Consider the following 14,031-nt stretch of genomic DNA (forward strand, 5'->3'; position numbering starts at 1 on the left):
TGGAAAAAGGGGTAAACAGTGAGGTGGCAAAATTTGCAGATGATATAAAATTACTAAAGATAGTTAAGACCCAGGCAGACTGCGAAGAGCTACAAAAGGATCTCTGAAACTGGGTGACTGGGCAACAAAATGGCGGATGAAAGTTAAAGTTGATAAATGCAAAGTAATGCACATTGGAAAGCATAATCCCAACTATACGTATAAAATGATGGGGTCTAAATTAGTTGTTGCCACTCAGGAAAGAGATCTTGGTCTCATTGTGGCTAATTCTCTGAAAACATCCACTCAGTGTGCAGCAGCAGTCAAAAAAGTGAACAGAATTCTGGGAATAATTAAGAAAGGGATAGATAATAGAACAGAAAATATCATGTTGCCTCTATATAAATCCATGGTACACCCACATCTTGAATACTGTGTGCAGATGTGGTCACCCCATCTCAAAAAAGATATATTGGAAAAGGTTCAGAAGGGGGCAACAAAAATGATTAGGGGTATGAGGAGAGATTAAAAAGATTGAGACTTTTCAGCTTGGAAAAGAGATGGCTAAAGGGAGACATGGTTAAGGCCTATACAATTATGACTGGTGTAAAGAAAGTAGATAAGGAAGTGGTGTTTACTCCTTCTCATAACACAAGAACTAGGGTCACCAAATGAAATTAATAGGCAGCATGTTTAAAACAAATAAAAGGAAGTATTTTTTCACACAACGCAGTGTCAACCTGTGGAACTCCTTGCCAGAGGATGTTGTGAAAGCCAAGACCATAAGAGGGTTCAAAAAAGAACTAGATAAATTCACGGAGGATAGGTCCATCAATAGCTTTTAGCCAGGGTGGGCAGGAATGGTGTCCCTAGCCTCAGTTTGCCAGAAGCTGGGAATGAGTGACAGGGGATGGATCACTTGATGATTTTACCTGTTCTGTTCATTCCCTGTGGGGCACCTGGCACTGGCCACTGTCAGAAGACAGGATACTGGGCTAGATGGACCTTTGGTCTGACCCAGTAGGGCCATTCTTATGTTCTTATCTGAAATTAGTAGAAGCAGCAAGGTGGAAAGATGGAAGATGTATTTTCCAAAGGGCAGAGGTAACAGGAGAGAACTCACATGAACAGTGGCAAGATTCTGGGAGTTTCTACTTGTTTGATCAGTATTCTCCATCTAGAGCCTGATCCAAAGCACACTGAAGTCAATAGGAGTGTTTCAATTGACTTCAGTGGGCTATGGATCATTGCCCAATTCTTTTATTTGTGTGTGTGTGTGTGTATTTGTTGTGTTGCATACAGCCCAGAGAAACCATTTTGGCACTGTCTGCACATAACTCGGAGATTTAGAGCTGAACAGTGAGCCTTAGAAGTCTTGTATTATAAAAGTGTCTTCACTTTTGAGTGTCTGAATATCTATCATTAAATATAGTGTGGGTGGTGAGAAGGGTTCCCTTTACACAGTCTTGTTGTATTTCTGGTGCTTTTAAACAATATATTTAAAGAACTGCTTTAAGGTGCATTAAGATAAAAACATCTGCCACAAGAATCCGAGCACATACTTTTTTACTGCGTATAATGGAGGGGGGGGGGAATCTTTTTTTTCTCCTAAGTAATGTACAGTAACCTGCTATCCCCAAAGTCAGGGGTAGTAAATTCGCACCTAGCCTGGCGTTTTGGGTAGTCAGCAATTCTCATGTTTCCTATTATGCAAAAAACCAGAACAAAAACCTTTTTTTATTCCCTAAGGTCCCAATTCTGCAATTCCTTGCCTCTACATGGAACCCCAGTAGCCTCTGACCCTTTGCAGAAAGCCAGAACAAAGTATATGTAAGACTTAAATCCCACAAAAGCCCTGTTTTCCGGGGTTAAGTGTTTCATGGACCTTATTCTGACCCTCTGCATGGTGTGAATTTCACACGAAATCCAGAGCCATTGTTCCTTTGTGTGTGCTACTTGTTATCACTATGTGAATTTGATGGAATTCAACATATCCTCCTGGAAATCTGGAAGGAAAATACTATGTGTATGGTTTATCAAATTGTAAAGAAAAGTTTTTGGCTGTGTGCTTATATCCCAGGTGGTGGCTGTAGAGTAACTGGAGGAGAATAAAAATACTTCCTTGATCCACAGGTTGAGAGATCTCCCATGGGTTTGGAAGCTATCAAATGTTCTGGAGAAATACGTCACATATACATTATGCAATGTAAAATTCCTGTGATGCTAATTGATTTCCAGTGTTATATCCTAGTAAAGTGTACTCTTGAGTGAGAATTTTATATATAGTGCTTCTGAATGACCTATCAAATATTGACCTTGAGATACCAAAGCTGCATATCCAACAGGTATAAAAACCCAAATAAAGCCTAGAGCAGGGATCGGCAACCTTTGGCACGTGGCCCGTCAGGGAAATCTGCTGGCAGGACGAGACAGTTTGTTTACCTGCAGCGTTCGCAGGTTTGGCTGATCGTGGCTCCCACTGGCCGCAGTTCGCCGTTTCAGGCCAATGGGGGCGCGGGAAGCGGTGTGGGCTGAGGGACATGCTGGCCTAGAGAGACCAGATGGATGAGGTAATATCTTTTATTGGGCCAGTTCTCTTGGTGAGAGAGACAAGCTTTTGAGCTACACAGAGCTCTTCCTCATGTCTGGGAAACTAGCTTAGGTCAGGTCTACACTACAAACTTACATCGGTATAACTACGTTGCTCAAAGGGGTCTGAAAAATCCACCCCTATGAGGAATGTAATTATACTGACCTACCCCCTGGTGTAGCCAGTGCTATGCCAACGTGAGCGCTTCTCCCATTGACATAACTACCGCCTCTTGCAGAGGTGGATTAACTATGCCAATGGGCAAAGCTCTCCCTTCGGCATAGTAGCATCTTCACTAAAGTGCTGTAGCGAAGCAGCTGCACCACTGCAGAGCTGTACATGTAGACAAGCTCTCAGAGTCTCATTGCTAAATACAAGATGGAAAACATTGTTTAGCATAAGTAGTTAACAAATATTTCAAGGGATCATTTAACGTCTTTATGCCTCATTATGCCTCATTTTCCCATGGTGGCAATACTTCCCTACTTCCCTCCCCCTACTGGGATGTCACAAGGATAAATACATTAATGTTTGAAAGACATTCAGGTACTGTGGGGATGGGGACTATATAAGTATATAGGGCAAAGGAAATAGAAGGGGAAATTCAAATAGAAAAATGATCAAAGCTGAACAGCCTAAAGATGAGACACTGCAGAACAAGTGTATTAATGACATTATCCTTGCAAAGTGACATATCCATAATAAGGAGAAGAGGGTTTTACAGCAGCTAGGAGCATCACAGCATCTACTGAAATTAAATCAAATAAAATGTATTTTTCTATGTATTGCTTTTTGTTGTTGGTGATGGAGGGTTCTGGTGGGAAGTCCATTGCCAACATTGACATCATTACAATTTCTCATTAAAACCTAAAAAATATAAAAGCCCTATGCTGTTTGCCTGATTCGTTTTTAAAGGGACCAAGTTAATATATCTGTTTCTGAGCAGATATTATGAAACCATGCAGTCTAATCTCAGACTAAAAATCAATATTTGTTCTTCCCTCTACAGAGTGTTCCAAAATATCCACCCAAACATTTTTATGTCAATACAAATTGTTCATTACTAATATGCTGCTAAGTAAACAGGGTGTTTTAGCAGAAGGAAATTTACTGTGGAGATGATGGCTAGCAGACAGAGGCCTACTAAGACCAAAAATAGCTTCACATACAAGGCATTTTTCTCAATGAATAAACGAATTTTAGAAAACAACAACAAAATTATGAGTTAGACAGTGACCCTTTGAAAGCTGACAACTGGCATGGATGCCACATACAGTAGAGAGCGTAGTGAAGAAAATACTTAAGGCAAATGTCAAACACTGACTTTGAGAGAGCAGAATTAAAAACAGAAATGGATCTGTCATCCTAAAGATGAATTCATTAAACCCTGAACCTGCTAGTGACTGCCATTGGGTGCACCTAAGTGCCTGTATGGAGACTCCTACTTCATATAGGATGTGTGTTTAAAAAAGACATCGGAAAATTGTTTTTAAATCTCTTCCCCTTCCCCAGCCCAGTAAAATGTGTCAGAGAAGGTCTAACATGGCAGTGTGATACTATTTATCAAGTATCACCTCCAGAAAGCAATATCATTCTGAGTGATACCATAGTAGTAGCCGTTTTAATTTGTGCCTTCATCGCTTTCAAAAGTTTTGTTTCCAGGAATGATAGTAAAGAAACAGAGACACCAACCACAATAAAAAACAAAAACAAAAACAAAACCATGTTTAGAAAATTACTCAACCTCCCTAATAACCTCAACACACTTTGTTTTAGGAGCTAACTACTACCATTTCCCCCAAATGATTGTCTCTCCCTAAACAAAAAGCAGTCACCAAGGAAATAGGGCAGCATAATTTGCCGAAAGTTAAACTGCTAAATGATTTGGTGGAGATGATAGAACTACTAGTCAAATAACAATTGCTAGGTGTTAAACAAGGGAACATTTCCTCCACAAATATAAAAGGATTTTAATAATCTCCTGAGTGAACTATGTGAAAGTTGCATCATGTTTCTGAGGGTACTTCTACATTGCAATTGGAGGTATGATTGTAGCAGAGGTAGGCATATTTCACTTCCACTGACAATCATAACTGGTGGACATCATCTATAATTAACTAAGAGTATCTAGTTACACATTTTGCTGACACCATATAAATGATAAAGGGAAAGGCACATTTTTTCTTTTATAAGTCTTTTTCTTATCTAGCATTCTGCATACTAAAAACTCAAGCTATTGTTAATTTCTATCAGAGATGGCCATAAATGTTAGGTGTGAAGTGCAAATTACCATCTTTTTCCCCCCAAAGAGTACAATGAAGTATAATATGCATAATGTCTTTAAATTGGTACAGTAGTTAAATTCTGAAGTCTTTGTGTGTGTGTGCCTATAGTTTAGGTGTATATGGATGCTGTTTTAGTGTGGCCCATCCTTGCTTTTAAATTTCAGCTACTCCCCGCTTCCTGCTACTTGGTCTTCATATAATGTTTTTCTCTTTCTGCATATGTGAGATTAATTATAACCAACTCTGTATAGTAAAATCAGATTAAAAAGCTTTACAGAGGGAGGTAGAACAGAGAGGATTTCTTATATGAAAATGCTAAATAAAAATAAAACAAACCACGTTGTAGTTGTATATGCATATATAGCACACAGAGAGTACATGTGTGTATATCTGTATATATCATTTCAGGTTTTAGTTTCCTTTGTACAGGCACATATTCTTCCTTGAACTCTTTTTAAAGATGATATTGTGAGATTTAAACCCTATTAAGCTTAATGGGTGTTATAAGGTAAAAATGAAAACCTTTATCATTGCTTTCAGGAGGACACGGTGTAATAATAAGAACTTGTAATGAGATTGCTCCATACTGGTTACAGATTCCAGTAGCTATCTGCATTGAGCTCATGACATACATTTTGTTAAATCCAGTATCAAGACTTCAAAGCAGTGGCACTTCATTTTGAAACGAATGGTGTTAAATGTGGACTAATTTTCAATTAGTTTCCTTTTTAGTGAAATGTACAGCCCAGAGAAAACGAATATCTAGTGCTTTAGTCCAGTTTGATTTTTTTGCATTCAGATACACTTTTGCTTTCAGCTTTGGCTACTAAAAAGGGAGTGCTTTTGTTTCCAATTCTAATAATTCCAAAGATTATTAGGCGAGCAGCAGATAGCACCAATTTGGTCAACTTAACATACCCTCTCTACACACAGGCACATCATACATCGTTTGAAAGCTTATTATGTTTACTTTAGGATGAGGTTTCAGATACATTGTGGAGCTGTCAAGTGATGCTATTACCATAGAAATGGGGATAAACAATGACACCATCAGCACCTTGTAGAAATATATACCTCAACCTTTTGCATGTATCCAAGAAAGTGAGACAGGAAAGAAACAAAGGAAAACTGTTTTCAAAGTAATATGGTCGTTACAAGTGGTAGTTTTACATTTTTGTAAATGTGTAGCGTTCCCACTCTGTTACAGTGTGTACACATAGCTCATCATTCTCCTTTGTCCTGCATTTCACACAGTCATTTACATCAGTGCAAAGTGAGCATAAAATGCTACAAATTAGAACACCCATGGGTGTAACTGACTACACAAGGTGCAAATAACAGAATTAGGCTTGTATATTATATATAATTTTTTAAAATCTGATTTATATATAATTTATATATATATTATTTATCATTCAGATTACAAAATTAAACTTTTTCTCCAAGTTTGGCTGTTCCCAAAGCATCCCAACCCCTACTTCCCTCATCCCATAGGAGCACTCCAAATCTCGTAATATACTGGTTAGATTTAACAAGATCACTTTGTCAACATAAGTCAGCAGAAATTACTTTGTATCTTTACCCTGAATGTAGAGGGATACAAGAGAGTAGCTCTGCATTCCTATTTGGGGTCTAGATGGTAGTTAACTAGTGGGACAGATTACCAAGCCATGTAATAATTTCTTCATCACTTTGAGTCTTTTAGATCAGGGTATGCTTAAATTCAACCGCAAGCTCTTGAGCTACATGCAGGAAACATTAGGTGAAATCCGTGGCCTCTGTTATACAGGAGGTCATGTCAGAATGGCCCCTGCTGGCCTTGAAATCTATGAACTATAACTAAAATTGTCACAGTGAGATCAAAGAGCAAAACTTGTTCCATATTGACATAATGTCATATTGACATGCATAAGGTTTCTGGTCAGCTTTACTGTCCGGAAAAAGGTTTGGTGTTATTGACTTAGCTGTCTGAGTTTTCATCTCTGCATTGTATTATTCCCCTTCCTCATTTTGTCTCTGCACTGGGGATGATGTCTGTGCTTTTTGGAGGCCTTGCTCTATTTGTAAGTATCATCAGGATCCAAGAAAGCTCAAACAGCATGTTTTATTTGGCACAGATTTACAGACTTCAGAGTTAATGATAGATTTTAAGAGAGGATAGCTTAAGAGAAATCTTCTCATCATAACCATAGTCCTCTTCATTGACTATCAGTACTATAATACAAGGCTTTTGCAATCTTTTATAAAATCTTTTCTGAACAGATACTACAGGCTAAGATTTGGTATCATTCTGCAACACTATGCTTCATCTTGTTTTTTATCCAGTTAAGACTGGAGATTGACTCTAATCTTACAATACTTCAATCTAACAAGATTAGAAGGTTTAAACCCGGCGTCTTATCTTGGCAATGAGAAAATCTGACTATTATATTTCACTCATGAAACAGGTGCCCCCAAAAGATAAAATATCCAGATTATTTTCTGTTTCTCTTCAGGGATGTCTCAGTCTTCTGATTAGAAAAATAAAGATTTGAGTCAATTCAAGGATAATTAGGATGTTTTTTCTTCCTCATCATCATCATCAGCATACAGCTTGCCCTTTTTGTAAGTCCTTTGATTTCTCCTTTGCAGAATTGTATACAGAGCTGTGGGAGAGCTCCACTGATTAACATGACAGCAGCTGAACACTCTTTGCCAGTGTATGCAATTCCCCTGCTGCCATCATAGGTTCATTGCTCAATGCTGACAAAATTAAGGATGCTAATCTGTGGAACTCAATAACAAAGGGATTGTTTTAAAGAGAAAAGCCATAATATACAAGAGTATTGGTTTCATTCAATTCTGCTCCATTTTTGAGTTAGTAGCTCTTTTTCAAAAGGCACACTTTGAACAGATTTAGAAATTTATTTAATGGCATGAAGTAATTGAAACTAGGTTAATAAAGCCCTCCAGTTAAGAAAAAGAGAAAAAAGATAAGTGTGTGTGACCATTCTCTTGTGGTTGGTGTGCTGAGAAATTAGGATGGTAAAAATATACAAAGAGATGATGGAATGAGATTTGGATTCCTGTATGCCTGACTGCTAAAGGAAGAACCCTGTAAATCAAGGGGTTGCTTATGAAGATTTTCATCTTGTATTTTGGTTAAATACATCTTCGTTGTATACTGTCAATGCATCTGTTTAGATTTACTTTAAAATTTTTGTTACACGATGCAGAATTTCTGTTGAATTCGTTTGATCACTGACTCTAGGTTTGTTTTTTTTATTCTGTCCCTAAAGTGTTTCTCAGCTATTTAGCCCATGGAGAAATATTCTAGCGCCGACTCTAAAATATTTAGGAGGTTATTCCCTGTATGGCTACCTCTGAAATCAAATTACTGCATCCTGATCCCGCACTTCATTGAAATGAATTCAAATTACATGAACTTCACTTTAATATGTGGAATGCTTGGTGGTCAAAAAAAGCTTTGTATAAAGGGAACATCATAACAGCATTAATATAGGAGACAAATAATACAGATGAAAACAATAATAACTTCGCTTGTTTATCTGAAACGTCACGTTGCCTGCCATATACTTCCAACCTGGAATCTCAACAGCTTGTATTAAGTAAAAGTTGATCTGTTAGTAATTTGAAATACTGGTTTGTTATATTGACATAAAACTCAAGTTGCATTGCTATTTAATTTGTCAGATTAGGATGCAAAATATCTATATTTACAGCAAAATTATCATCTGTGGCTATTCTGTACATGAAATGATGGCAGGATATTTAATAGTGATCCACACTGCATAAGAGATTGGAGAATAAATGTTATAATTAAATAATACTTAGCACCTATGCAGCATAGCAGTTTTCAGTTTCATAGCACTTTGCAAAATGATAACTCTCTAACTTTCACAGTACCCTTGTAAGGTAAGCTGATACCTCACAGTTTACTGGTGAGGAAACCAAACCATGTTGAGGCTGATATTCATAACTGCTACCCCAAGTCAATGCAAGTCGCACATGCTTTGTAGTTCAGAAAATGAGGCCCTAAGTGATCTCACTGCAGCCTCAGAGATAGGCAGTGTCAGAACTGGAATAAGAACTCTGGAGTTTCTGACTCTCAGGCCTGTGGTCGGATCACTTAACCATGTCTCTCTTGTCACCTGCCTTTTGAAATAAACCTGGTGTTCCAAGGAATTTATTTTTCTATTTTCCAAAAATTAGGCTTCAGTCCTGTAAAGGGATCCACCACAGGTGGACCCCTGCATGGTTACTTAAAACTGGATATGTAGGTGTCCCATGCATCTTCCTTTCCTTCTGTTCTCAACATCAGAAATAAATGAAAAAACCCTTCTGCTAAGAAATTACCTTCCCTGGGTTTACTTCCCAACCTGGGAGACCTCTTACATATGGTCTATCTAAATCATGCTTGATTATATCCGGTAGTATATTCTACATGCATGCATGGCACAAGTGGATTTAAGAGGCACTGTGGTTTTATAATACCTCCCTGGTATTTTTAGGGTTATTGGGTTTAAACTCATAGTGACAGACAAGAAATATTGTGTACCTACACTAATTTTTCATCATAATGGAGGAATCAACTCTGCTGCTCAATTGCAAAGCAATGTGAAGAGTTGCAAAAACTTTAATTTGAAAGGTGATGACAAATAGCTGTAATAACTTATGCAAAATTTTCCATTTGCTTCACACAGTGGAAGGAGTGGGCAAGGCTTTCAGTTAACTGTAGAAAGACAGTGTACAGTATCCAGAAGGCAGACGGCCACAATTGACTTTTAGTTACTGCAAGATAACGGGACATTTTTCATTGTTCTCGTCCTACTTTATAAAACCTTCAGCATTAAATCTTTTATACCTTGCCTGCTTGTAGCTGTGCTTTATTAGTTACAGCAATGAACTTATTCAGGGATAATTTAGCTTAGCAAATTGAATGAATAGCTTCATTCCTGCCTTAAATGTCCATATCCTGCCACAAAGCATGGCCATTTTCTAAAACCTCCTCTTGAAAGAGGATGCTGGATGCTTCAGTTCTCTGACACTCTGCTGGACTACTCTTTAAAAGGACATTATGGGGGGGTGCATTTAACATATACTATATCTTTTTTTATTAGTAAGTAAATAATGGTGGTAGGGAAATTGGAGAGGAAGAAAATAAATCCCTTTGATTTATGGTTACTTAGTCCATTTTGTGCCTGGTGACTACAGGTGGCAAATTCACCAGTTTCTGGCTCTTTTCAAGACACTACTGCAGATCTCCCATGCATTATTTCTGTGTACTGGGCTTTGTTTGTGTAGCATAGTGGATGTTGCCCTTGCCAGAAGGCAGCATTAGTTGAGGCTAGGAGCCAATTCAGGTTATTGTAAAAACTATAGTGTTGATTCTGGTGCAGCCGGAAATCAATAAAGAAGAGTGCTTTTTAACAGACTAAAATGAAGACCGGTTACCTACGGTAGCTAAATTACATTCTGTATCGGATCATTCCCTACACTGGGAGCTGGTGGGCACAAAACTGAGGTGTTGTAGAAATTAAGCAGTTGACATGGTGACAGATGGGATATACCAAAGAACCAATTTAACCTGTGTTGGTAAATTAGATGGGTGGTTATATAAATTGTTAGAGCTATGAAAGCTCTTCAAAGTCATATGAATTTAGAAGCAAGTTGGGAGGGCTTCATTTTTTATTTTTTTTTGGAGAAGGGTTTATCTTGTTGACCCTTTTGTTTTTTACTCTTGGCTTCCTTACATTGCCTTGTTGTCTCTGAACTTTTGGGCCAAGGGTGGTTAAAGTGTCGTTGTGACACGAACAGTGGAGTGAGAAGTAAGCTATGCTTCAGCATTTGTATTACATCATCAGACTCATCCTGCCTTCTTTGCACGCCCACAACTCCCACTGAAGTAAATGGAAGTTACGGGTCTTCAAGGAACATGGAATCAGTCTTCAGACCCCTGCCACATTAATATTTGTCTCTGGAATGACTTCTCCTCAGCACCTCCACAACACAAATATCCATAGAGTCCTTAGGACGAGACTTCTTGTTTTGGTTTCATTCTTAGGAAGCACTTTTTTATTTTTGCTTTTTTTTGGATGTCCGTGTGTACTGAGGAGGGGAATTTTTTCCTGCTCTATCAGAATTATATATTTGGGAAAGTTGCTCTATTTGTAAGAATAATATTTTACTAATTTTAAGGCACCCAGAAGCCTTTGGGCATAAGTTCCTTAAAATTGATTTTTTTTGTTAGCTCTCTATTATTTTATATCATTACGTTACCACAAACCAGTCAACAGTAATATCCATTTTCAAATGCCCTCCAGCACAATTGTTTTTCCGTTAACCATTGTCACATTTCACTCATTGGATTTGAAAATGGAAAATGATGAATGGCTCCAGTGTTTTTTTTGGCATGTTCCATTTTTAAGCTCTCTGCAGGGATATTCAAATCTCATTTATTTAAGGTTTTTTTACTACACAAGAGAAATTTACCCTTTTAAGAACCTGTTTGCCCCCTAAGATGCCTGTAAAACACCTCCCGCTCTCACACACAAGCTCTCTAAACAATCCCCAGGACAACGCACATTCAAATAATCATTTCAATGAGAATTCTTTATGGCAAGCTTAAGAACCAGTTCAGCCTTTACCATTTCAGTCTGAACTGATTTAGTGCCAGTGTGGATAGCTCTAAAGCAGCTGAGATTGGAAACAGTTCATATTGTCCACACACGACCATCTCGCAGAACTGGTCAAAAAAAATTAAACTGGAAATCCCTATGAAAGACGTCATTTCATTGGAATAAAAATTTTCAGTAGGAAAAAGTCAATTTTGATATTTTTTATTTTCTGACCAGAAAATTTAAAACAACTTATTTGTTTGTTTCAGATTGACATTTCAGAAGGAAATGAAAATGTACATTTCCTTTTGGCTGAAAATGTCATTGTGTGTCAGTTTTTGGAAACTAAAAAATGTATATAGCATACAATTTATGAGACGTATACATTTTATTCTATATATTAAAAAAGGGTCTAATGTTGTGAAACATTATAGGCTACACTATTTCCCATGGTAAAGCCCCTTTGGCTGATCTAGCGGGCAAAGTATCCACAAAGGGGGTAGATGTAGTCAGCTGGGAATTCCCGTGGCATGGAGGAGATTGCAGATGGTGCAGGGAGTATGACTTAAAGAAAAGGAGCATGGCTGGACTTCTGTAGCTCTTCAGCAAACACCCGTTAGCATACTGGCTTCCTGGAGCTCAGCAAGCTAGCAAAGTTTAGGGCAGCTTTAAGGCTTCTCTAAGCTATGCAAGAGACCAGGATGGTGTGGAGTCTGCCCCAGGATTGAGGCCCTGCCTCTCAGCGGCATCTAGTGTATATTGGGTGCAGCTGAGACTCAAGCCCCAAATGCTGAGGGTTTAGCATGAAAATACTGCAGAACGTGTCTCCTGGAAATTGATCCATTGGCAAGTAAAAACCTGCAACATTTCAGCAACTTAAAACTGGGACATGATTCCTCCCGCCCCTCCCCCCCCCCGGGTATTCTTACAGTCCATTCTGGATTTTTCACACATCTCTTATTGCGAGTGGCTGGTTCAAAAACTTCTGAGTAATGGCAAACCTGACTAATTTTTTTTGTTTGTTATGTCAGCCTCAATCACATGTCAACAAAAACATACAATAACATTTTGAAACTATTTGCCTTACGATTTTTTTATGTGGCTGCTTAAATGATGTTTAAATATTGGTAATGTTAGTGTGGTGTGGCCAATAGGTATTTTCTCTTTGTATCCACCCAATTTTCCTGTTAGGCCAATACCATGTGCTTTTGAAAATCCCTCTTCAAATGTCTAAGACAGTTTCTGGTACATAATGGCTCCAAAAGAATCTGAACCTGTGCATCAGTATAATCTGCCCACGCCTATGACAAGCCCTTCATATAGTAGTATATAAATCACATTCGCTGTATTTGTTCTACCCTTCATTTGGGCTGAATAAAAAAATAATAGAAAACTATGTGAACTGATTCAGTTTCTCATGGAAAAAATATACAAATCTCATTATGGATTCATTGATATATCTCAAAATACTGTTTAGCAAACTCAGAGTATAAGGCTTGGGAGTAGATTTCGTTCCCCTGGCTCCAAGTTGCAATGCTTGAGCACATAAAAGAAAATGGCAGTATAAATGTCAAAAGGTAATCACTATGTCCTGGCAGCATTCAGTGGCAGCAAAGTTATAGTGTGATATTGGTCTTTTAGCACAAGTGAACGACAGAACTAGGTTGCTGAACAGCACCCAAGAAAGTGAGACAGAGATATAAAACAGAGGGGAAATTATGTTCCAAAATAACTTTTAAAATAGGCTGCAATTGATGCTATTATAACCTGTTTCTCAAATAATAACTGGAGTTTGGTAATGGTAACCTTACTACTTATTGAAAGAAGAGCAAAATATAAAATGCACTGAAAGTTATAAAATGTCTTTTAAAGAACTCCCTGGAAACATCACAATGTCTGTGTGTCTCCCTCTCATGCATACACATTTTTGGTCATTAAAAGAAATGGATTTTCAGTGTTTTTGACTTCTTCCATGGAGAATTTGCTTTCCAAATTCACTTAAATGTGGCATTAGAATATTTTTTTTTCAGACAAGTTGGAGTTAGACATTTGATATTAAAATATACAGACATGAAGCTTTGTTATGAATACATATGAGCCTAAATTTCAAGTTCTGAAAGCTTATCAGGAATGTAGTCAGTAGTTGCTGCTGCTGGCCTTCAATGTAAGGGAGACATACACTATGGGCGGGGGGGCTCGATCTAAGATATGCAACTTCAGCTATGAAAATAGCATAGCTGAAGTCAACATATCTTAGATAGACTTAGAATCACTTACTTCGTGTCCTCGCAGCGAGGGATCGACGGCCGCCACTCCCCCGTCGACTCTGCTTCCGCCTCTCGCCGTGGTGGAGTTCCAAAGTCAACAGCAGAGCGATCGGGGATTGATTTATCCGCGTCTACACTAGACGTGAAAAATTGATCCCCAATAGATCGATCACTACCCGCCAACCCTTAGTTATGGTAACTCTAAATTATCTCACACATTTAAAGATAAGCATGTTCTAAGTTGAACTGAGACAAAGTTATTCAGAACTGGCTTTCTAGGTATTAATTACTAT

At 38.1% G+C, this 14,031-nt stretch overlaps 1 protein-coding gene and 1 long non-coding RNA gene across 3 annotated transcripts in view; one reads left to right on the top strand and one right to left on the bottom strand.

The window, feature by feature from the left end:
* CCSER1 (coiled-coil serine rich protein 1) overlaps positions 1 to 14,031 on the top strand; it is a 1,044,860-nt gene that overhangs the window by 1,027,254 nt on the left and 3,575 nt on the right. The window lies entirely within an intron of this gene.
* LOC123371540 overlaps positions 13,752 to 14,031 on the bottom strand; it is a 77,752-nt gene continuing 77,472 nt past the window's right edge. The window contains exon 4 of the long non-coding RNA XR_006579830.1: positions 13,752 to 13,874. This is a non-coding gene — a long non-coding RNA (uncharacterized LOC123371540). The remainder of the gene's footprint in view (positions 13,875 to 14,031) is intronic.

This window comes from Mauremys mutica, chromosome 5 (assembly GCF_020497125.1).
Source record: "Mauremys mutica isolate MM-2020 ecotype Southern chromosome 5, ASM2049712v1, whole genome shotgun sequence".
In the NCBI taxonomy this organism is placed as follows: Eukaryota; Metazoa; Chordata; order Testudines; family Geoemydidae; genus Mauremys; species Mauremys mutica.